Below are 25,881 nucleotides of genomic sequence, written 5' to 3' on the forward strand. Positions count from 1 at the left end.
AAACCGACCAATCAGAACCAAATTGGCCGGCAGGGGAGGGCAGTTGGGGGCGAGATCAGGCCAGCAGGGGAGCACCATTGGGGGCAAGACCAGGCCAGCAGGGAAGAGCTGTTGGGGGCAACAAGGCTGGCAGGGGAGGGCAGTTAGGAGCAATCAGGCAGGCAGGCAGAGGCAAATAGGGGTGATCAGGCAGTCAGGCAGGTGAGTGGGTAGGAGCCAGCAGTCCCAGATTGCGAGAAGGATGTCCGACTACCGCTTTGTGGGATTGGGCCTAAACTGGCAGTTGGACAACCCCCAAGGGGTCCCTGATTGGAGAGGGTGCAGGCTGGGCTGAGGGAAGCCCCCCCTCTGTGCAAGAATTTCATGCACTGGTTCACTAATCTTTTTATATATTTGCTGGACTTGATGTTACTATTTTGTTGAGAATTTTTGCACTTATATTCATAAGTATTATTTGTCTGTAGTGTCCTTTCTTGTGAATGTCTTTATTTGGTTTTGGTTTCAGGGGAATACTCTATTCATAAAATATGCTGAAAAGTGTTTCCTCCTTTTCTATGTGGAAGCATTTATGTTGATTCTTTAGATATCTGACAGAATACAAGCCATCTGTGCCTGGGCTTTTCTTTGTGAATAGTTTAAAGTTACTAATTTAACCTCTTTACTTTTGATTCAGTAGTTTGTGTGTTTCTAGATATTTATCTATTATCTAGTATGTTGTCATACACTTGTACATAGAATTCCCATATAATTCTTTTTATTACTGTGAGACCAGTAGTGATGTTTCTTTATTACTGTTGACTTTAGTAATTCGAGTCTTCTCTTTTTATTCTCTTGGTCATTCTAGCTAAAAGTTTGTCAATTTTGTTGTTCTTTTTAAGGAACCAAGTTTTGGCATTGATTTTCTTTTTTGTTATTCTCTATTTTTTTTTCAGTTTTCTCTAATGTTTTTTATGACTGATCTTCTTTTGGGTTTGGTTTCGCTTAGTTTTCTAGTTTTTTAAAATGAGATGTCAGTTTATTAATTTGATATTTTTTTTACTTTTTCAATTAATAGGCATTTAGAGCTATAAATTTTCCCCCAAGCACTGACTCAGCTGTATTTCATAAATTTGTTTTAATGTTTTGTCTTTATTTTCATTCATCTCAATTATTTTCTAATTTCCCTTGTGACTTGTTTGACCCACTGGTTATTTAATAGTATGCTATATAATTTCCACATATTTATGAATTTCCCAAGTTTCTTTATGTTATTGACTTACACTTTTATTTTATTGTGGTCAGAGAAATACTTTGCATAGATTTCAATCCCTTTAAGTATTGAGACTTGTTTTACAGTGTTGCAGATCCTGAAGAATGTTGTACGTAAACTTGAGAAAATGTGATTTCTGTTATTGTTAGGTGAAAAATTTTTTAATCCTCACCCGAGGATATGTTTTTATTTATTTTTTAGAGAGAGGAGAGGGGAGGGAGAGAGAGAAAAACATCCATGTGAGAGAGAAACATCGATCGGTTGCCTCCTGTATGCTCCCTGACTGGGGGTCGAACCCACAACCTAGGAATGTGCCCTGACTGGGAATCTATGCCAGAACCTTCCAGTGTATGGGATGACATTCAAACCAGCTGCGCCACCCAGCCAAGATTGGGTGAATTGTTTTATAGATGTCTCTCATGTCTAGCTGATTTGTAGTGTTTTCTAATCTATATGTTCTTTAATCTTTTGCCTAGTTATCCTAGTCTTTATTGAAGACTCCAGATGTTATTATCACATAGTTAATTTTTCCTTTCAGTTTTATCAGTTTTTGATTAATCTATATTTAGTCTCTGCTGTATCTGTGTTTCTAATTGTTAGAGTATTGATGGATTGACTCTTTTACTATTATAAAATTTCTTGCTTCATCTATAGAACATTTTTTGCCTTAAAGTATATATTGCCTGATATTAGTATAGTCACTCTAGATCTCTTATTGTCAATGTTCGCATGGCATGTCTTTTTACATCCTTTCACCTTTAACCTATTTGTACTCTTGAATCTAAAGTATCTGTTGTGTCAACATATAGGTGTATCTTGTTTTTCATTTAGTCTTATACTTTCTGCCTTTCAATTGGATTGTTTAATATACCCCCATTTGATATTATTATTATTGATATGGTTGAATTAATAACTGCCATTTCACTTTTTGTTTTCTATATGTCTCATTTATTTTCTTCCTCTGCTCCTCCTTTACTGCTTTCTTTTGCATTAAGTGAATATTTTCTATTGCACTATTTTGATTCCTTTAATAAATTTTAAAATAATTTTGAAGTTAATTTTGTAGTAATTGCTTCCATGATCACAGTATACATCTTAAGTTACCAGAATCAAACTCAGATTTAAAGTAACTTAATTTAGTGTTAATATAGTTTTCCCCTCCTTCCCCTATTTCTTCTATTATTGCTATACACATTGCATCTCTATATGTTATAAGAAAAATTATATATTTACTAGAGGCCTGGTGCACAAAATTTGTGCATGGCGGGGGGTGTCCCTCAGCCCAGCCTGCACCCTCTCCAATCTTGGACCCCTCGAGGGATGTCCGACTGCCCGTTTAGGCCTGATCCCAGTGGACATCCCTCTGGACAGTCGGACATCCCTCTTTCAATCCAGGACTGCTGGCTCCCAACTGCTCGCCTGCTTGCCTTCCTGATTGCCCCTAACCACTTCTGCCTGCCAGCCTGATAACCCCCTAACCACTCCCTGCCAGCCTGATTGATGCCTAACTGCTCCCCTACCAGCCTGTTTGCCCCTAACTGCCTTCCCCTGCAGGCCTGGTCACCCCAACTGCCCTCCCCTGCAGGCCTGGTCCCCCCCAACTGCCTTCCCTGCAGACCCAGTCACCCTCAACTTCCCTCCTCTGCCAGCCGGGTCACCCCTAACTGCCCTTCCAGCAGGCTTGATCACCCCCAACTGCCCTCCCTTGCAGGCCTGGTCCCTCCCAACTGCCCTCCCCTGCTGGGCTGATCGCCCACAACTGCCCTCCCCTGCTGGCCATCTTGTGGTAGCCATCTTGTGTCCACATAGGGGCAGGATCTTTGACCACATGGGGGAAGCCATCTTGTGTGTTGGAGTGATGGTCAATCTGCATATTACTCTTTTATTAGATAGGATAGAGGCCTGATGCACAGGTGTGGGCCAGCTGGTTTGCCCTGAAGGGTGTCCCGGATCAGGGTGGGGGTTCCCTTGGGGCGTGGAGTGGCCTGGGCGAGGGGCCTGTGTTAGTTTGCAGGCTGGTCACACCCCCCAGCGACCCAAGCAGAGACCCTGGTATTTGGGGTTTATTTATCTTCTACAATTGAAACTTTGTAGCCTGGAGTGGAGCCAAGCCTTCTGCTTGCTCCGTGGCGGCAGCCATTTCTGTTGGGATTTATGTATCTTCTATAATTGAAACTTTGTAGCCTTAAGCGGAGGCCAAAGCAGGCCAGGGCTGCAGAAGCTTGGCTTCCTCCATCACTGCAGGCAACCCTAGCCTCCTGCTCTCTCCAGCTCTGTGGCTGCTGCCATTTCTGTTTGGTTTTATGTATCTTCTATCATTGAAACTTTGTAGCATTGAGTGGAGGCCTGGGCCTGCAAGGGCAGGCAGAAAGCTTGGCTTCCTCCATTGCCAGGGAAACCCAAGCCTTCCTCCTGCTCTCTGTGGCTGTAGCCATCTTGGTTGGGTTTATTTTCATATTCCCTCCTGATTGGCTGGTGGGCATGGCTTGTGGGTGTAGTGGAGTGATGGTTAATTTGCATATTACTCTTTTATTAGATAGGATTACTTTACATAATTTTATGTCCTTTAAAAAACTGAGAGATGAGATTAAGTATATATGCCTCTTGGCCACACCCCCTGGAGTACAGCTGCCATTGCACTGAGCTGAGGGTGGGGATGGGAGCTGGGCCTGGCTCAAATGCCACAAGTTCCCAGTCATTACTGAGACTTAGTAGAGTTCTATGAACAAATATTTTCCCCTCTTATGTCCTTAGGACAATGCCTTAGAACTTTAAATGTTGTTTCAGGCACCTTTTTGCAGTTAAATGGTTATTTTGCTGAGGTAGGGTCTACTGAGCTCCTCGTGCCACCATTTTGCATATCCTCTATCTTTTACACATTTTATACACGAAATGGATCACAATCTTCCCTCTTCGTGATCTGTCAAAAATCATTAGAACACAGTTCCACTATTGAATGTTATGAAAATTGCATTCTCCTAGAATTTTTTAGCTTAAATTTTAGTTTTTCAATTTCTTCCCTTAATTGACAAGTTAGACATTTCTTTTATTTTGGCGGCCTGTGTGCCTCTAGTTACCCTCTTCTATACCTTTTAATTTCCTGATTCAAAGATGATTGGAAACTTGTCAGAACTGTCGGCAATTAAAATAAAAACATTTGGATTGAGGGACTAGAGGAATCTCCAGTGAACCAAGCGTTTGTATTCTAAACCTTGTCACTCCACCAGCCTATTCAGAGCATTTGTTTAGTCTGTTAACCTCCTGGACTTTCAAGGCGGAGCAGCTACTGAAGACCTGAGAGGTGCCCTGCAAGTGGCCTCACACTCTCCCCCTGCAGGGTGATGGCTGGAGCAGGCAGTGGAGAGGTGTGTACAAACACTGTGACATCACGAAGGGCTAATATTTTAGGGCAGGAAACCAACACCTTGCCGCAAGCTCATAGGGCCTGACAGCCAGTCCTGAGACAAGGCAGAAAGACCATGGGAAGTTCTGCCCACACAAAGGGCAAGAGCACTGGCTCTGCTGCTAGTCCAGCCCAAGACAAGAAGGCCCGATTTCGGTAACCCAACTGCTGCATTTTCTCTGCATCTGGATGTTGCCATGGGAGACTGCTGCTCCTCAGATCATCTATGCTCTCGGGTAATATTCTGCCTTTCCCAGTGCCCTTGCTAGAGATTTGCATAAACAGCCTCCTCCGGGAAGGACCCTGCTGTGGATGACAAGCCAATGCTTGCTGCCAGCTCTCCAACTTCATGAGGCCCTCTCAGACCTGGGCCTGGCAGACTGTCTGCTGGATCGCTCTGCCGTGTGTCCCACCAGCTCGCTGGGACAATCGCCTGTGGTCTTGCTCATGTCCCTTCTTACAGCTGGTCGGCTGGTCAGTGAATGTCTAACCTCCTCCCGCCTACCCTCCCATATGCAGTCCAGCTGCAATTAATGGGGCCCTGGCAGAAAAAGTCATAGCACTTCCCCCAATTTAGCATGTGACAGAATCACTTGGAGGAATTGACTTCCACGCACAGATTGCAGAGCTCCCCCCACAGAGTTTCTGATCCCGGGGTCTGAGGTGGGGCCCAACAGCTGCAGTTCTAACCACATGCTAAGTGTGCGGACGCTGCTGGTCCAGGGACCACACTTTGGGAACCACTTATCTGTATGGTAACACCCCCAAAATGGTCCTAGCTGTCACCCCTGGGATCACTGAAGCTGCTTTTAAAATGTTTCCTGTAGTTTTCCATTTGTATTTCTATTTTTCATAATTAAAAATAATGAAAAGTAACAAAATAACACATATCCCTCCAAATGCATGCCCTCAAATTCTCTCCTTAGTCTCTCTTCTGCAGCCCATGGGTCTTCTCTTCCTGAGGAGAACATGCCTGCTCTTCCCCCAGGGCCCTGGCTGAAGCTGCTCTCTGCTGCAGAGGACCTGCCAGATGCCCCTGCCTTTCAGATCAAAGGTTCAAGTTTGCCTCCTCAGAGAGCACTCTCCTGGTACACGCCACTCTCTATCACCCAGGACTTTATTTGATGAAATTATCTTGTAATTTTATTTGTTTATGTGTTTTCTGTTTCCTGCCTTGTCCCTTCTTCTCCTACCTCCCCAAACTCACCAGTCGCTGTAACATAAACTCCACGAGTCTTTCTTGTTTGTGCTAAATCCCAGGGGCCTGGGACAGTGTCTGTCATGTAGCAGGTTCTCAATAAATATTTACTGAGGGATTAAATAATGATGAGAGCAAAAGTATTATGAAAAAGTGAAGCCAGACCCCCACTGGGTTCTCAGCTATGCTAGGGTGTGTATGTGAATTAGGCTAGCACAAATCTCTGGGGAGAGGCTGCATCTGATCCGGACAGGGAGCAAGAGGAGGAATAAGGCAGAGAAGATGCTGGGGAGGTGGGGAGAAAACTAGACGGGGTCCTTCCGCAAGGGCATGGGGTTTAAGCAGGGCTGGCTCAGTGGTCAAACAGCAGAGAGCCTGAGCTTGGAGAGGCAGAACATTCTATGTTTTTCTATGAGGCTGAGTTAGATTCCTAGGGCTGCTGTAACAATGGCCCACAGTGTGAATGGCTTGAAACAATGTAAATTGTTTCTGTCATGGCTCTGGAGGCCAGAGGTGCAATTAAGGTGTTTACAGGAGCAGATCTCTAGGGGAAGACCCATCCTTGCTCTGCCAGCTCCTGATGGTCCCAGGTGTTCCCTGGCTTGTGTCAGCATCACCCCAATCTCTGCCTCTGTTGTCACTTGGTGTGCCCTCCCTGTTTGTGTCTGTGTCTTTTCTTCTCTTCTTATAAAGGACACAAGTCAATGGATTAGGGCCCATTCTAATACTCTCATCTTAATTTGATCACATCTGCAAAGGTCCTATTTCCAAATAAGATGACATCCACAGCAACTGGAGGTGGGACCTCAACATATCTTTTTTGTGGACACAATTCAACCTATAACAGTGGCCTTGGTGGGGCAGTTTCCCTGAGGTGGTGCTTCACCTGTAAGACAGCTGACAATGAGCTGCTTCTACCCAACTGGAGGACATTCACTCCAGCCCCTGGAGGAACAGTGATTCCCTGACGTTCCCCAGGAAACCTGCCTCAGTCCAGGATCATTCAGAATGGAGTGTACCCTGCCTCCAGGCCCCTGAGAAGAAGTGCCTCAGTCCAGGATCCTTCAAAAAAAGCACAATTCTTCCATTGACATACCCCAAAGCATATCATTATCTTGGCCCCGTTAGGGACCATTGTGGGATAGACCTGGAGGGCTGCCATATTCTAATTTCAGTTGTGTCAACCAACCAAGCTTGACCTACATCTTTGCCCAGGTTTAGACCCCTAAACGGGAAGCTTTAGAGCTGGTTGATGTGGAGCACCTTGGACAGAGTCCATTCTTACTAGGTGTGTGCCAGGCAATAATGGAGGAGGGGACAGAGGCTCCACAAGGTCATGTGATTTGCCTGAGTAGTAAAGCCAGTTCTTTTGGTGCCATTCAAGTGCTCTTTGCACTGCACCATGATTCTATTTGCTAGGCTGTGGTTACCATTAGTGAATGTTTTGTCCACATTTGGACTGGTAATACTGAGGGTATTTGATGGAGGCTTCAGGAAACCCCTGGAATCTGGACAGTGGAGCCAGGGCTGAGTCTCTTTGTATCTCAGAAGGCCACTCTTTCATCCATTCATTGTTCTTTAACGTTGGCTAAATGCAATGCATACAAAGCATGGTAAGAAAGCTGTTCCCAAGGAGCTTGCAGTCTTACAAGCACAAGCCTTTATAACCAGCAGTGAATGGAGGAATTCTGGGAGCACCCCCCTTACCCAGATGGAAGGGCTGTTTTTGAGGATGTGATTCCTGAGCAAGTGCAGAAGGATTCTAGGAAGCAGGCACATCCTGTAGAAAATCCTGGAGGAGTCAAAAGAATGGTATCCTTGGGCTTGAACCATAGGAACCAACGAGTCCTAGAGATGAGCCTGTTGGTAATCAGAGGTGTGGCCAGGAGGAGTCTCAATGCCATGTAAAAGAATTTGACACTCTTCATTTAAGCCCTCAGAAAGTTGGAAGTCGTCTAGGGAGTAACAAAGATAGGTTTCAGATTTCCACATGCCCCCACATTGTGCAAGGCAGAATCCTATTCACTGTGTCTGCATTCCTGAGCCTGCCATTGCTTAGGGTCAGCTTTTCCACACTGACTGGAAATGAAGCAGCAACTGTACTTTGGCTGTGCCCTGTCAGAGCGGGGGTCAGAATTTTGGGGGGCCATGATTGCTGTGGGATCTTGGCCCTTTCCTCAGCCTGTGATTAGAGACATGCCTGCTAGGGAGGGTGTGGGAAGAAGCCTTGTTACCTTAGCACCTGTGAGCAGGGGATGCTTGCTGAATCCCTGAATTTGTGCTCTTTCACATGGCTATGAACAAATGGTCTTGGAACTTGTATGGCAGAACAGCTAAGTCTTCCAGACAGGCTGAGACTTAATAGGACCCTTAATTTAGGCAGCTATTCCATCATGCACTCAAGCATCAAATATTTACCGAGACTCTACCATGTCCATAGACACCTGCTTACTACAGACATAGAGGTGGGGAAAGGATATTCCCTGACTCTGACTTGCCCACGTTGCAATGAAGCAGCTACCCAGAAAGTGTTCAGTGATGCAGCTATTACGGTAGAGGCGGTATAAATCCAGATCTAGGAGTGCAGACCAGAGAGTAGTTAACCTGGAGGCAGAGACCTCAGTCCATGGATGAAGACACAATCCCCAGAAGTTTTTGGCTCCATGTCTGTCTGAAGTTGTTTGAATTGCCACTTTTACAGAATCCTATCATGAAGATGATCTTGCTCCCAATTCCTTAAACGACTATTTCAGACCTTTTTCAGATCCTTAGCTTTAATCCTCTTAGTTCATGCTTAGTCGATAGCCAAGGAGACAAAGCCTGCCCTTAGATGCCAAAGCTCCCCAACAACCATCCTTAACCACCTTCAGCCTTGGGGTCCAAGGTTCTAAGGACCGTTGCCAAGATGATGACTTTCAGAAGGATAACCTTAGCCCTGCCTCTCTCCTGAGCTCTAGATCTGCCCCCTCACATAGCCCAAAGGTTCTTCAAGCTCAGCTTGTCTCGAACTCAATATTCACTGTGTATAGCACCTCACACCAAAGAAACATGCTCATCTTTTTGAATTCCATAACTTTATTGATGATGCAGGTTCTCACCCAGCTTCTTGATCCAGAATTTTAGGGATTGCCCTTGAATTCCCCCATGTGGTCCTTTGAATGTAGGAAGTATCTGGCTATTTATCCATTCTCTCTCCTGCTCACATCCAATGTTACTACCACGTCATCTTTCACCTTAATTATTGTTATAGCTTGGCTGTGATTCCTTGCCTATATTCTGCCTTTTGCTAATTTATTTCCCAAAATGTCCCTAAGGGTGAGTTTTCTAAAAATGTAAAACTTATAAATTCCATCATGATATTCCATAACTTACAAAGCAGAGAGCCTTCATAATTTGCTTCCTGCCTACCTCTAATCACATGTCCTCCAACTTTCCCTATCACCTTTCTCTCTATTTTAATCTTCATCAATTTGGAGGTTCCCTTTCTATGGGCCCTGTTGACTGCCTACCCCGCACCCATCGCCCTCTCTCTCTTTCCTCATAGAACTGCATCAGATTACCACCTTCCCAGCTCCTTCAAGGAAGGCCCCTAGTCTTCAAACCATTTTACCCATGACATTTCCCTGATTCATAATTGGTCTATAGTGGACTGACAAATGGATTAAATGTGACTTTGGGGAGAAATTCCTCTTACTATCTTGGTTGGTGTGAATAATGAAGCCCATTGCTCCATTATTCTGGTCACTATCTTGAGGCCACTGGTGGGACAGCCCTGGGATGAAACTAATGGTGAGGACACAGGAAAAGCACCTGGGTCCTTGGTGGAGGCATTAAGCTGCCGAATGGCACTTCACCTGAGGCATACTTGAACTCTAGCTGTGTGAATTTGCTAGGGTTTTCTGTTACTCGAAGTCTAAATCCGATAGATGTCGATTCAAGCCTTCATGCCCATATGCACTCTTCCTAAATGTAGGATGTATATATGTTCCAGATGGCCCAAGGCAGCACTGGGTTATGTCCATCAGTAGAGCATAATTAATAACAGCAAAGGTCTCCAGGTCTGGAAAAGACAGAGTGTGTTTACTCTGCTGCAGTGACTCTGCACGGATGTTCTGCTTGAGAACTCCTACTCAGATGGCTAGAGCCTGTTTATGCAGCACCTCAATGGGGAGCTTATTCAGTCTCCCTCCGTAATTCCCTGTTTTCCTGAAGGGAATCTCTGCCCTTTGTGACAACCCCTGCCGAGGGTCGTTACAGTGGACAGGGCCCCTGGGCTCCCATGTCCCATTCCAAAGTGAAATGCCTTTTGTTGCTAGGCAGACTTCAGACATCTTAGAACTGAGCCCCATCTGTATTTCTCTGTTGTTCTTTGTCCCTGTGCAGAGGGGCTGCCACTGCCACGAGTCATTTCTCTATTGGAAAGATTGGAGTAAAAGAGGCAAAATAACTAGGTCTTCGTTCTGCGTCTCTGGACAGTCTGCTTTGTCTGTGAGGCTCTGAAGGTGCTGTGCACTCGGACCTGTGTTTCCTCTTCTGCTGCCCTGGAAACTTAGCTTATTAGGGAGTCCCATCATCCTAGGGTTTTGAGGGGGTCAGGGAACCCAGGCAAGGAGTTTACTCCTAACAAAGATCACTGGGTACATTGACAAGGAGAATCAGGCTTGACCAGTTAGGGCTTTTAGGAAACACTTTGCAGTCATAAGACTGAGAAAGAACACTTGAACTTACCCCAACATTCTTCTAAAGATGGCACTACCAATGAGGGTGGCATTATCCCAGCCACTGAGAAGCATGAGTGTGGCCGGTGGCCAGGCAGCTCAGTGTTCAGGGCCACACCTGCCCTGCTCTGTCCATGGCTCCCTACAGGGTCTAAAGCCCAGGAGTGCAGGGGCAGGAGTTTTGCAGAAAGCTGTCGGAGGTGAAGCACATTTGTCAGAATCAACTCCTAATTGTAAGATGGCACTTGGGACACTTCCCAGCATTATCTCTGTACCGCAGCTGCTGTCTCTGGGACACACATGTTCACAGTGCCTCCCCATCGCCAGGAGCCCACGTGGTTCTCAGCCTGTGTCTTTGCATGGCCTTTTAACTTGACCTGCGATGTTTCTCTGTCTCTTCTATCCAGCGAGACTATAAATTAACTTGAAAACCCAGTTGAAGCAATTTCTCCTAAGCTGGTATTCTATGAGCTTCGAAGACCTAAGAAATTGCCATCTTTTTCTTTTTTGTTCCTAAAACTTTGGGCATAATTTGCTTTCACATGTCAGAGCCCTAGAGTCTCTATTTAAATTTGTGTGTGTGTCCTGTTTACATCTGAGACCCTTTAGGAAGGAGGCACTGTCTTGTGGAGGCTTCCAGAATGTTCTCTATCTTATAGTTGATGCTCTGAAACATTGAATTAATTGATCATGTGCTTGTGAGTGCTGTGAGAAAACTGCTATTTTCAGGAAGATAAACTTTAAAACTATGAGAAATTGTCTTCTCTCCTTCTGGTTTGGCAAATAACTTTCATTCCCTGATGAAAAACTTTGACTTGAACCTTGACTCTGTACTTGGAGGTATGGCTTTACTAGAAACGGATTAGAGTAGTTCATAAACTCTCTCTAAATGCTATATTACAGGGCTTACAAAGGTTATGTGGCTTGGCAAGAAAATTCACATTAAAAATCAAAATAATAATTTCCTGAATTCTTGTTCAGGCTTCTAACTTGTCTTAGTATCTTTGTCCACGAGTAAACAGCTGTGACATAATCAGTAACTGCTGGAAAGCAACGAGGAATCCAAAGCTCTTTGTAGTTCTCTGGCAAGCAGGACGCAGGGAGAAATGGGATAGAATGGACTTGAAGGAGCAATGACTGACCACAGCCAACTGCCAGAGCGCACACTGCGTGCCGGCCTCTCTTCTAAGTGCTCTGCCTCAGCAGTCTTTGTAATTCCTCTGGGCGAGGTTATGCCATGGTTCCCACCTAGAATGTGACTCACCTGAGATGCAGAGTGGTTGGTTATGTGAGTCATACAGTTGAGACCCTAATTTATTGCTTTTGATTTTAAAGTCCTGGTTTCAACCACTCTGGTATGCTTCTTCCCTGATCAGACGAGCGTCCACATTGAGGTTCAAGTTCAGAGGGATCAGCTGAAGTGGACAGACAGAGACATGCTCTGAAGGTTCAGACCTCATGTCCTTCACTCAAGGACATGGGCCAGCATGCCCTGGGCACAGCAGGGCTGGATTTTGACATAGACCTGGAATGGGGTCTGAATCGAGCTCTGTGAGGGGCAGGGTGTCTTTGGGCATGTTGTTCGTACCCTCGATAAACTGGTTTTCTCATCTGTAAAAAGGGATTTTTGAGAGTTAAATGACATGCTCCATGTAGGGATCTCAGCAGAGTATCTGGGGATATGAAGAGATAGAAAGGGATATGGGGAGGAGGAAGATGGAGGCAGCAGGGGACAGACTCCATCCTCTTAAAATTGTCCAATTTCTGTGGTCAGGAGACTGTCCTAAAAAATATTTCTAGAAAGGCCCTCAGGGATCTCTTTGATCCCTTGTGCTTTTCTTCTCTTGGACTTGGCAACCAACTGCCACCTCTCTTTGCCTGGCTGAGCGATATCCCCACAAATCATGTACCTTGTGGGGCAGGACCAACTGGAGACATTCACCTGAGAACGTCCTGCTTGCTGTGTCAGATTGAGGCCAGCAGGAGAGCGTTTCCCTCACTGAGGGGGGGCCAGAAAAGTGAGGTCCACCTTTAAGAAAAGTCATGAAGATGTTTCCCGCCGGTGAGAGGAGGTTGGGAAACAATGCAGAAATTTGTGGGTTTCAGGAATGTCTCAGTGTTAATAACACTCCAGCACCAGGGCCTGGGCTCTGGCGGTAGGCATGGCCCTTCGGCTCAGCTATCCATAGCTCTGCCCCTTCACAGTGTGAGCCAAGGTGACTGAATTCCTCACACAACCATAAAACTCATTCATCATGTGTGTTTATAGCAACTGACACACTTCAAGGCCATTGACAAAAAGCAGCCTGCTGATGGCCGAGGGTCTCAATGGTCACGCAGTGGGAAAGGACATTGGCCAAGCCTTGACATCTGGGTAATATGTGACTTATCTCAGGAATGGCTGACTTTGAAAAATATACACAGAGTGACCCACATGGAACCTTAAAACTATTTTGTGGCCATACGCATTTTCTGCCTCATTAAAAATGTTGGTTGTTTAAAATTGCTGAGGGGTAATTAAACAGGCCTGCTGTTGATTTATGGGAGACAAGCAGAGATATGAATGAACACAAATATTGTGCTGCGAGGGAGGTAATTTATAAAGCTAAAGCTAAATGCTGATGGCGGAAGCCTAACTCAAGGTTGGCTATAAGAAGTGATGTATCCCTCCAAAATCAAGGGGGCCAGAAACGTCCAGGCAAGCATCACATCTTGACATCCTGGCTCACATCTTGAGTTTAGTAGCTTTTTAATGTTATCTCAAGACCTGAGAAAAGAATGAAATGAAAGATTGTACCCCACACCCACCCATACCCACATGCACCCTCCCCCCCACACATAACTTGTAATTATGAAACTAATCTAAGTATGAAGTTAGAAGTGATATCAAGGGGGATGGTTGTGATAATTGGGTCTGATGAGTGGCCTTCTCTTTCACAACATCCAGTGTTTCCAAGAAATGTGGCTAATACTCATCATAAGGCTGTTTTTGCAACACATTATAAATTGGGGGGCGTTGGTGCAGTTTGAGTGTGTCTGGGCCTTCAGTCCGAGAGTTCTTTGGGGTGGGGTGGAGGTTTGGTTGATCTCTCCTCTTGGTGAAGCTCATAGTAAGAGGACAAAGCAGAGAACATACCAAGGCTGACCTCCAAGGGGAAAAGTGTGTTGGAAGGCAGAGGGCATGTAAGACTTTCAGGCCCTTGAGTTTCCCAATCTGGCTGAGCTCAGTGCTGGTCTAGAGCAATCTGGGCCAGCAGGTGGGCGTCCTGATGGAGGCCTTGCATCCCTGTTGCTCCTGGCCATGGAGGCAGCTCCCAACAGCTGCACTTGGGCCATAGGTTTGTCCTGTCCTTTGTCCCATCACTCTGGTCCCTCAGTGGTCAGTCAATCAGGGACACCTGCTTCTGGCTGCTTTGAAAGACGGACTCTCCTCTGCCTTGGAGGATAGCTGTCTTCCACCCCAAGAGCTAGTCCTGGGGAAGCCAGCATGGGTCAGGTCCCACCTGGACACGCCTGCGCACTTATGCATCACTCACTTCTGGCCACCTTTTCTGTCTCCAGCTCTGCTCTGGGCATGTTCTAATTGTTCACATCTTTGACACAAGTGGCTCACCCCAGAACCACTTGTAGGGTTAGTTACCTGATCTGGGTGTGCTCCCGCCCGAAGCCCAGCTCCACTTCCTCTGCCTCTGTTGTTCCAGATGTGCACCCCGTGTCCCATAAATTCCAAGGAAAAATAAAATTGAGTTCCAGAAATGGCCACCGCTTAAAATAGTTCATTAAATATTTTCCTTATGTGGTTCCTTTCTTGAAGGTGCTCCTAACAAAATCAGGGTGATTTTAAAGAAAGGACTTGATCCCAACTTCTTTCCCATTTCAGCTCTTCCTTCCCTTCTGTACTCTCACCAAGTTGGAAATCCCACCCTTCTCTGAACCTACCCACATTTCTTCTCTCTCTCCAAATGTCACTGTCCTCTTTTGGCATGGCCTTCCTGTTGCTCCCAGTCCCACTTAATTACAATGTCAGCTCCAGCAGTAAGGTCTCCCGCGCCCCCCACCCCCCTCCGCCTCATCCCCGGCAGAAACCACCTCAGAATCTGAGCAACTTTTCTCTGCCCCAAACACCAAAGCTGTCTACAAATCACCACTAAAGATTGCTTTGTTCTAAAGAAGGAAACATTTTGCCAACCTGGTTTGAATTACTGTGTGAACTTGGAAATAGTTAAAATGCTTAAAATACTTTTTAATGTGAAATTTAAGTTGTTTTAAACTGTCCGTGCCCTCAATTTGTCTGAATTGGTAAATTTACTGCATGGAAAATCAAAATCAATGACTGTATTTTGCACCACCTTCCAACTAAACACAAATCTTAAAAAATAGCAAATGTTACTTTATTACATTGAAATGTCCTGGAGACTTAAGGCAATCACATGCTTGAGATTGTAATGTTTCTGCTGTATTTATCAGTAATTTTAACCTAAGCTCATTAAAAAAGTAGAACTTGTTTAGATTGGAAGTGAAAGTGTTTCTCTTCTGTGAATCATCCAGGCAACTCCCCTTCCAACCGGGGGTGTCCTGAGTTTCACAACCAGAACTGGGAAGACGTGGTTTCCGTTCACATAAGGGAGAGCTGTACTCCCCTGCATTGTGCATTGCACTCTAACCTGGTAAAAATGTCCTTTTTCTCTCCTATAACTTAAAGTGTTTTGATGATCAACACCAATACACCTGTAAGCTCTCACGTGGAGTCAATATTATCAGTAAATAAACACATTGTTGATTCAGGGAAAAGTGATCTGCAAAGGACTTCAGGAGCAGTGTATCAAAGCTGAAGCTCCATGTTGAGGTTGTTGCCGCGTGGTCTCGCTGGTGCTGGAGAGGGATGCGTTGGGCATGTGTGTGGGTGAGGGAGTGTGGGGTGGGGTATCTGTGGCATTTTTTAAATGAAAAAAACACATTGTCATCTGAAAGAAGATAAATAGAAATTATTAGTCCTAAGCCTCCAGGGACTAACTACTTCTCTGCTATATTTCAGGGATTTCACCAGTGACTTAACATTGACTCAACATGTCAAATGTCGATCTGTGTTATGAAATAAAAGACATGTTATTTTAATGTGAACAGTGCAGAAATGTTCTCAAATGTCCCAAGTTATAAGTCACATTGGACCCATTCAGTGCTCTATGCCTGGAGGTCATGTGAAGTGTAAAAGGAAGAGAAGAGGAGTTAAGAGGAGACGGCAGCTAAAATCCAGGTAGGCACTTCCTTCACCTTAGGGCTGAGGAGCATCTGAGGAACCGTCCAGGGAAACCAAGGTGTTAACGGTGCATTCAGGTGTTACACACTCATAATCCAAACGTGGTCCCAAATGCCGTTCCCCAACTTACCTGTCCACGTTCTGCTTTGGTTTCATGCAGGTTGTCATAGGAGGCTGGGGGAGACTGCCAACCAGCCCGGGCCCTGGCAGGGTCTGAGTCAGCAGTGCGGGTGGGTGGTGTTGAGCATGGGCTCCCTACCACACCCCCTGGCTTCCCAGCACTGGACCCACCACGGGAACTGCCTGCTTTTCACAGGGTGTTGTGCACCTCAAATACAGCATGTGTTTAAGGCAGGAGAGCTGGTACACAGAGAGCACACAGGGAGTGCCAGCCCTGTTCCACCAGCCCTTCAGGGACAACCACACACTGACGCTTACTCTGAGCCAAGCTCTGCGCCAACTTTGAGCCAGGGTGAAGAAGGGTAAACCTGCATTCAGGAGAATGAACCCTGTTCCCGCTTCATCTCTGTCTTCTAGTTTAAGGTCTAACAAATAACGGAACCCCCCAAACCACTGGCTGAAATAAAGACAGGTCTTTACCTTCACACTTCCATAGTTTAGAAACAAAATCCCATTAATCATCTGAGGTTCAATCATGGAAAGGAAGCCACTGCCACTATTTATAACAGAGGACACTGGTTACCCAGGTGATAGGAGGACTGTGACGTCAGACCACGGAAACCTTGGGAATCCAGATTGGGCTAGAGGGGCCAAGGAGGCCAGTGGTGCCACAGTGGCCCAGACACGAAAGTTGTCCACTGGAAGCTGGGAACCAGGCTTGCCTTGAAGGAGCTGGAGACCCAGGGAAGGTGCCAGAGACACCACCTGAGTCAGGGGAAACAGTGATGGGGAAATACCCTGACTTCACCCATTTTTGAACTCTCTCTATTAGTGTGTGTCTCTGGGCAAATCCTGTTAGAAACCAGCTGGCACAGGAGCAGAAACCAGCCTGAAAGGGTGGACTCCTCCTCTCCTGAAGTTCCACCCCCATAAAGCAGAGAGAGGGAGGGTCTGGAATGGCTCTGAAGGCAGCCAAGCTCAGGATCGGCATGTCTTGCATTTGGATAGTCTCCACAGCCCAGGAATTAATATCCTTAGTGTACTTCAGCATATAAATCCCAGAAAAGCTCTGTCAATGGTGTATTCTCACCTCATTTAAAGTGTGAAAACACTGTCTCAGAGGCTTCAGGTAAATGGCTCTCAGCCACCCAGCTAGTGCATGGCCCTCACAGCTCAAGGTTAGATTTCCTGATCCCCTCAAGCACTCTTCCTGCCATGTCACTTTTAAAATGTTATTCTTCTCTAAGGACTTGCAAAAGGTTCCTCTCACTCACAGAGGTTTTGAATTTTATAATGCTCAAATCCTGTATTTCTTTTTTGATCTTTTACATAATTTTTCTATTTAATATTAAAAGTGGGATATTGAAGTGTCCATCTATTATGGTTGAATTGTCAATTTCTTCATATCAGTTTTGATTTATGTGATTTGGGGCCTCTATTAAAGCGTTTATATGCTAATAGTTTTTATGTCTTCTGGATAAAATGTCCCTCTTTTTTCTAATAGCATTGTTTTATTTTCTTTACACTAGTAATAAACTATCAGAAAGAAAAATTAAGAAAACAATGTCATTTACAATTGCATCAAAATAATAAAATATCAAGGAATAAATTTAACCATAGAGGTTAATGAAAACTATATTAATAAAATAAATTAAAGAAGACACAAATGAATGCTTATAGATTAGAAGAATTAATATTGTTAAAATGTCTGTAGTACCCCAAACAATATACAAATTCAATGCAATCCATGTAAAAATTTATATCAAAATATCTAAATTTGTATTTTTTCCACAAGAAATAGAACAAACAATCCTAAAATTTGTATGGCATCACCAAAGGCCATAGATAGGCAAAGTAATAAGAGCAACATGAAGTGATCACAATCCCTGATGTAAAACTATATTACAAAGCTATAGTGATTAAAATAGTGTGGTATTGGCATAAAAACAGACACATAGATCAATTTTACAGAATAGAAAGTCCAGAAAGAAACCCATGCATATATGGTCAATTAATTTATGACAAAGGAGCCAAAAATACACAATGGGAAAAAGACAATCCTATATAATAAAGAGGTAATATGCAAATTGACCATCATGCCCTCACACAAAGATGGCCTCCCCCATATGGTCACAAGATAGCCACCACAAGATGGCCAGCAGGGGAGGGCAGTTGTGGGCAATCAGGCCAGCAGGGGAGGGAGGGCAGTTGGGGGGGGGAGACCAGGCCTACAGGGGAGGGCAGTTGGTGGGAACCAGGCCTGCAGGGGAGGGCAGTTAGGGGAGACCAGGGAAGCAGGGGAGGGCAGTTAGGGGGGGGCAATTTGGGGGCAATAGGGCTGGCAGGGGAGTGGTTAGGGGGTGATCAGGCTGGGAGGCAGAAGTGGTTAGGGGCAATCAGGCAGGCAGGCAGGTGAGCGGTTGGGAGCCACAGGGATCGGGCTTAAACTGGCAGTCGGACACCCCCTGAGGGGTCCCAGATTGGAAAGGGTGCAGGCTGGGCTGAGGGACACCCTTCCCCCCCCCAGTGCACAAATTTAGTGCACCAGGCCTCTAGTCTCTCCAGTAAATGATGTTGGGAAAATTGGACAAACACATGCAAAAGAATAAAAGTGGTCTGCTATCTTACATGAAACAAATTAACTCAAAATGAATTAAAAGCATGAATGTAAGACCTGAAACCATACATTTCCTAGAAGAAAACATAGGCAGTAACCTCCTTGACATAGGTCTTGGCAATTATTTTTTAAAAATCTGACACCAAAAGAAAAAGCACCAAAAGCAAAAATAAGCAAGTAGGACCACATTAAACTTAAAGGCTTCTGCATAGCAAAGGAAACCATTAACAAAATGAAAAAGTAACCTACTAAATGAGAGAAAATATTTTTCAAAGCATATATCTGATAAGGGGTAATATTCAAAATATATAAAAATCTCATATAACTCAATAGCAAACCAAAATTCCACAATAATCAGATTTAAGAATGAACAAAAGATATAGACACTTTCCCAGAGAAGACAAATATATGTACATAAAAATGCTCAACATTATTAATCATCAGGGAAATGCAAATCAAAACCATAATGAGATATTACCTCAACCTGTTAGAATGGGTATTATAAAAAAGATGAGAAAAAACAAGTGCTGGTGAGGATGTGAAAAAAAGGAACTCTTGTTCACTGTTGGTGGAGATGTAAATTGGTGCAACGGCTAGGGAAAACAATATGAAGGTTCCTAAAAAAATTAAAAATAGAACTGCCACATGATCCAGAAATTCCACTTTTGGGTACTTATGTGAAGAAAACAAAACACTAATTTGAAAAGACATCTGCACCCCCATCCTTACTGCAGCATTATACAATAGCCAAGTCATGGAAACAACTGAGTGACTGTTGATGAATGACTGGATAAAGAAATTGTGGTACTACCTGCAATCTAGCTGAACTGAAGTCCTGTAACTAAGAATATACAGAAGAAGCCACATGGCGACTGGTAGGAAGGGTGGATTTGTGGAACAGACTGGTTCCACACTCATGGTTGGTGGTTAAGATATTTCAGCTGCCAAAGTCCCCTCTTGAGGAGCGAGGAGTTGTAGCCCCAAATCAGGCTCCCCAGTCCAGGGTTCCAGAAAGAGAAGTCCCCAGAAGTCCTGGCTTTAAAAACCAGGACTGTAGCTGAGACAGAGGGCTACTAGAGTCCCAGGAGTTTTTCTTAAAGGGCCAGCACATGAACTTTCTCAGATTCACTCACTCTGAGCTCCAGTGCTGAGATAATCAGCTCAAAAGGTAAAAGGTGCCAGGGACATCCAGGGAGGAGCCTGGTGTCTGGTTTCAGGGCAAGGAGTGGAGGGGCAGCTTTCTTCCAGATGGAAGTGCAAGTGCGGGCAGAGGCCATCGTTTCTCTGCTGAGCCTCCTCCTTCTCCAGAGCTGGAAGCTCCATTAACCCAGTTAACACCATTCCATTCCTCCTCCCCACTGGTTGTTCACTGAGACACCACCACACTCAAATTGTGCACCTACTCAAGCCACTTCAAGTGATGTTCCCATACAAACTGCCTATCTTGGCTCATGCTGTGGACTCTCCTAAAACCTCTCAAAGGTCCACAAACCACAGGCGAGCAGCATCTGGCCTCAGAACTGTTAGATGAATTCAGTAAAATGGCAGGAGACAAATTAAATATTCAGAATTCAGTTGCATTTTTATATACCAGTAATGTTTCTCTAGAAAGAGAAACTAAGAAAACAATCCCATTTACAATTGCATATAATAATAAAATACTTGAGAATAAAATTAACAAAGGCTATAAAAGAACTCTACCTAAATAACTAAGAAGCAGAAGAAAAACATTTAAGAATGAATAGGAAGAATTAACATCAACAAAATGTCCATACTATTCAAAGCAATCCATAGATTCAGTGCAATTCACACCAAGATATACCAATGGCATATTCACAGAACTAGAATATTCCAAAAATTTATATGGAATAACCAAAGACCCAGGACAGTCTCAGCAATCGTGAGAAAGAAGAACAAAGTTGGAAGAATCATGCTACCTGATATCAGACTATACGAGGCCATAGTAATCAGCAGGGTACTGACATAAAAACAGACCTATAGATCAAGGAAACAAAACAGAGTCCAGATATAAATCCATACCTTTATGGTCAATTAATATTTGACAAAGAAGGCAAGAACATCCAATGGGGTAGAACAGTCTATTCCGTAAATGGTGTTAGAAAAATTGGACATATACATGCCAAAAAAATAGACCATCTTTTTACACCATACACAAGAATAAAGTCCAAATGAATTAAAGAAAAATGTAAGATGCAAAACCATAAAAATCCTAGAAGAAAACATAGGCAGTAAAATTTTAGACATTCCTTGTAACAATATTTTTTTCTAATATATCTCTTTGGGCAAGGGAAACAAAAGAAATGTAAACAAATGGGAATATATCCAACCGAAAAGTTTTTGCACAGCAAAAGAAACCATTAACAACATGAAAAGACACCCCACTGAATGGAAAACCATATTCACCAATGATACATCTGATAAGGGGTTAACATACAAAATTTACAAAGAACTTATGCAACTCAACACAAACAAACAAATAAGCAATCCAATTTAAAAAAATGGGCAAATGATCTCAATAGATGCTTTTTTAAAGAGGACATACAGATGGTCAATACATATATAAAAAGATGCTCAAAGTCACCAATCATCAGAGAAATGTATTTCAAAACACCAATGAAATATTTTCTCATACCTGTCAGAATGGCTGTCATCAATAATTCAACAAACAAGTGTTGGTGAGGTTGTGGAGGAAAAGCAACTTCTGTGCACTTTTGGTGGGAATGCTGATTGGTGCAGCCACTGTGGAAAGCAGTATGTAGTTTTTTCATACATTTAAAGATGGAACTGCCTTATGACCCAGTGATTCCACTTCTGGGAATATATCCAAACACACCTGAAACATTAGTTCAAAAGAATATGTGCACCCTTATGTTCATTGCTTTGCTATTTACAATAGCCAAGATTTGGAAGTAGCCCAAATATTCATCAGTAAATGTGTGGTACACATACACGATGGAACACTACCGAGCTATAAAAAAGAAAAAAATCTTACCTTTTGTGGTGGACCTGGAGACCATTACTCTAAGTGAAATAAGCCAGTCAGAGAAAAACAAGTATCATATGATTTCACTTATATGTGGAATCTAATGAACAAAATAGACTCACATACAAAACAGAAACAGACTTATAAATACAGAGAATAGACTGACAGCTGTCAGAGATGAGGGAGGCTAATGGGGATGAGTCAAAAAGGTGAAGGGATTAAGCAAAAAATACCTCAAAGATATAGACAACAGTATGTTGATTATCAGATGGAAAAGGGGTAGGGAGAGGTAGAGGAGGGTAAAGAAGGTATAAATGGTGACAGAAGGATAAATGGTAACTTTGGGTGGTGAACACACAATGCAATATACAGCTGATGTATTATAGAATTGTACACTTGAAACTTGTATAACTTTATTAACCAATGTCACTCCAATAAATTAAATAAAAATAAATTTATTTACTTATTTATTTTAAACAGTTTTTTATTTTTCTATTACAAATAAAATATTATATTAGTTTTAGGAGTACAACCCAGTGATTAGACATTTATATAACTTACAAAGTGATTACCTTGATAAATTTTGTACATATCTGGTGCCATACATAGTTATTACAATGTTATTCCCTATGCTGTATTTTACATCCCCATGACTATTTTGTAACTACCAATTCTTTATCCTTTCACCTTTCTTACCCAGCCCCCCAGTTCTTTTGTAAATCCTTAGTTATAAGACTTCTGTTGAGCCAGTCTTAAGTTGGTTATTCAGGTTAAATGTGGTATATTTTAGTTCTAATTCCAGTTTGGTCCTGAGAGGAGGTGAGTGTACCTTCCATCTACATCACCACCACCTTGTATCCTTCTCAGCAAATAAATAAATGTATCAACAACCAAATAAACTGTTGTATATTTATACAGTGAAATATTATTCAGTCATACAAAAGAATGAAATCTCGCTATCTGAAACAATATTGATGAATTTCAAGGGCATTATGCTAAGTGAAATATGTCAAACAGAGAAAGACAAATGTTATATGATCTCTCTTAAAAAATAATAGAACAGTGGCTTGGTGGCAGGGTGAGGGGAATTGAACTATTTTTTTTTCAGTTTAATTAAATTGTATAAAAAATAAAGTCTACTTTGTTTGATCTCAATAAGTTATTTCAGCCTTTTTATAGTTGCTGTTTGTATGATATAGCTTTTCTATCCTTTTACTCTCACCCCATGCGCAACTTTGAATCTAAAATGTGTCTTTTATAGAAAGCATATAATTAGATCTTTTTAAAACCCAATCTGGCAATCTCTGCCTTTTGATTGAATTGTTTATTCCACTCATTTAATATGATTGATATAGTTGGATTTATATCTGCCATTTTACTTTTTGTTTTCTATATGTATCATGTTTTTCTTGTTCCAGGTTTAGCATAATAAAAGGGCATATAATAAATTTGGGTTTTGGGTACACAATTTAATAATAAAATATTTTGCTTTCCTTTCTCTTCCTGAGGAAGGCATAAACCTTGTCTTTACTTTGCGGGTCCTGGTGAGCTGCTCTGGGGATGAGGCAGAGTGTGAGACAGAGCATGTCACAGGTCTCTGGTGGAGGGCATGAACTGCGATTGGGAAAATGCCCAGCAGCACCTCACTCTCCACACTCCCTGCCTGGCCTGTACCCCTTTAGAGAAAACTTCTCAAGTCACTTCAGTCATCTTAATAGGCTGATACCTAAATGGCAAAGGAATTCTCCTGTACGGACTGTCACTGCCCGCAAGGGTGGCTCTCTGTGCATCATGGTCTGGCTAGAACACCTTCCCACAAAGCTCTCCATACTGAGGCACCAGCCGAGGCTTTCTCATCACCTAGACAAGCGTTAGTCTACTTCCTGAAAACTGCAGGCTTCTTGTAAATTATAACAGGGAAGCAGATTTGGTAAAGTGAAAAATACCTTTGTCATATTATCAAGTGAATAAAGCAAAGCACAAATTATACTCCTTGCTGACACCACCAGGAATAATTAAAGGGTGCCCGTGGACAAGGCCTAGCGGGGAGGCAGGCTCAGAATGCAGTTATTTTGTCAGAGCCTAATGGCAATGTGCCTGACGCTTTTCTTTGGTTATATGTCCTTTATTATTGTTATGTTTTTGTGTGTAATATACAATGAAAAATTAGGAAAGGACTGATGAAAAGGAGGAGGGAGGGAAGGAAAGAGATGGAGAGGGAGAGAAGACAAAGGGGGAGGTACCACCTTCTTTGAGCTGCAGGCAGAAGGTAAGCCCCTGTGGTTTGAAGCCAGCGATGGCTGATGAACAAAGAAAGGATATCTGAGCCTTATTTATGTTTTAATATTTACTTAGAGTAATAAAAGTCAGAGAAAAAATAAAGCAAAGTATCACGGGGAGTTCAAGACCTAAAATGGACCATTTGAAATGTGATCTTAAAAAAAGATACTGTGATTCCAGTCTGAAGACTACTTTCACACGAGGGAGTGGGAAACTTCATGCCTGTAAAACATGTTTTATGTAAAGTTATTTGTCCTGAGGAAGGAAGCAGAAGGCTCATCTCTGCATCCTGGAGAAGGCTGCCTCTGCCTGCCCCTGGTCCCTGTTCGGTCCGGCTGCCCAGGACACTGTGTAGGACCCTGTCCGCTGGGCCAGCTGCCTCTAAGCCCATATCCAAGACACTAACTTATTTCCCAAACCACCTCAGATGCTACCACCTCCGTGGAGTTCTCCTGACCCCAGCAACTCTTCTTAAAAGGATACTAGAATCCCCCACAGTTGGGTTCCCAGAGCTCCTGGACTCTGTCTTCCAGGGAAAAGTGATCACTTCTCAGGTGTGTCATGGGTTCCTGTGGATTTATATTTTGTTAACCTAGTTGAGCTAAAACATTATTGACGAGAATTCTCTGCTCTTAACTGTTCCAAGAGAGCAAGGACCACACTTTGCTGTCATGTGGAAGGCTGTTGTAAAGGAGCAGTCTACCTTCTATGGGATCAGATCTATGTTGCTGGCTGGCCAGCTGTGGGGTGAGTATGGGTCAAGGCTGGCTGAGCTCTCAGGGTCTGTAGTATATCCTGCTCCAGTCTCTTCAATTAGAGATCAAAGCTATTCTAGTTGGTCCTTGTGGTCCCAGTGCACCACTGCTGCTGCTGCTGCTGCTGCTGGTGGTGGTTGGGGGGTGTCCTATTAGTCTTTGCTACTTGCACTCATGTCCATCATCCCTCCTCACTGCCTGCCCTGCAGGCTCTGGGCTCAGGCATGCTTCCCAGAAGCAGCAACCTCACATGGACTGTACTGGCCAAATCGCTGCTATAAATGTGGATGACACAGGCCCAGATGGTTCTGCTTTGGTGGAACCCAGACTGAGGCCCACCTCAGGCCGCCTCTCTCCCTTTCAGGCTGGCCCAGGGGTCAGGTCTGATTCATCTTCTCAAGTTTGGGCACGTTGTAGGTGCCCACAGAGCACAGGCTGGTAGGAGGGCTTTATCATCTTCCAGCTGAGATCCCACTGCAGGCCCCTGGTGGGCGAGTCTGAGCACAGCTGGGAGATGCTCCATTCTGGGGACTACTGCACAGGGCAGGTGCTCAGGACAGGGTTCCCTCTGATGGCTGTGTCTCTCCAGAGGCCTTCCTCTGACCAGATGGCCTGGAGCTGGGGTGTCCTCCCGGATAGGGGGGTGCTCCAAGTGCAGTTGTGGCCGTGCATACTCACTGTGCTGCTACCCCTCTGAGAAGCCCCAGGGTGGGTGCAGCCTTTGCTCCGTTTGGCACAGATGACTTTGCCTTGTAATCTAGCCCCAGAGTCTCCGTGCAGGACAGCATATATCTGCCGCTTGGGTTTGTGGACCCTAATTATTATATTCCTACCATGCTCTGGGTCCTACTGACATATGTTGCCTAACTCTGGCTCAGTGCAGCCACCATGCTTCCCACTCTGAGCGTCTTCCCCACACCAGAGCATTTCTCTGTCTTCAACCAGGACAACTGATCGGTGTCTAATTAAGGGACAGGGGAGGGGGAGGCAAACCATCCTTTCCACTTCTTCTCCCTGAGTTGGAAATCCTTTGCACAGTCACTACTGAGAGTTGACAAATGACTTCTAACTGCCAGCAGGCGCAGGCCAGCAGCTTCTGTTTATGGGCTCATTCTCAGGACCTGACAGACACCAGGCTACAGCAGAAAGTGCCACTCACAGCCTTGCTCCCCGGCCAGTTGGCTAAATGGTGGCCTCCATCTCATTCTTTCCACTCCAAGGTCCACCCATGAGTTCCACCAGGTAGGCGGAGTGCCACACTGACTGTTCTAGCCAGTTGG

Source organism: Plecotus auritus, assembly GCF_963455305.1.
Source record: "Plecotus auritus genome assembly, chromosome: 9".
Lineage (NCBI taxonomy): Eukaryota > Metazoa > Chordata > Mammalia > Chiroptera > Vespertilionidae > Plecotus > Plecotus auritus.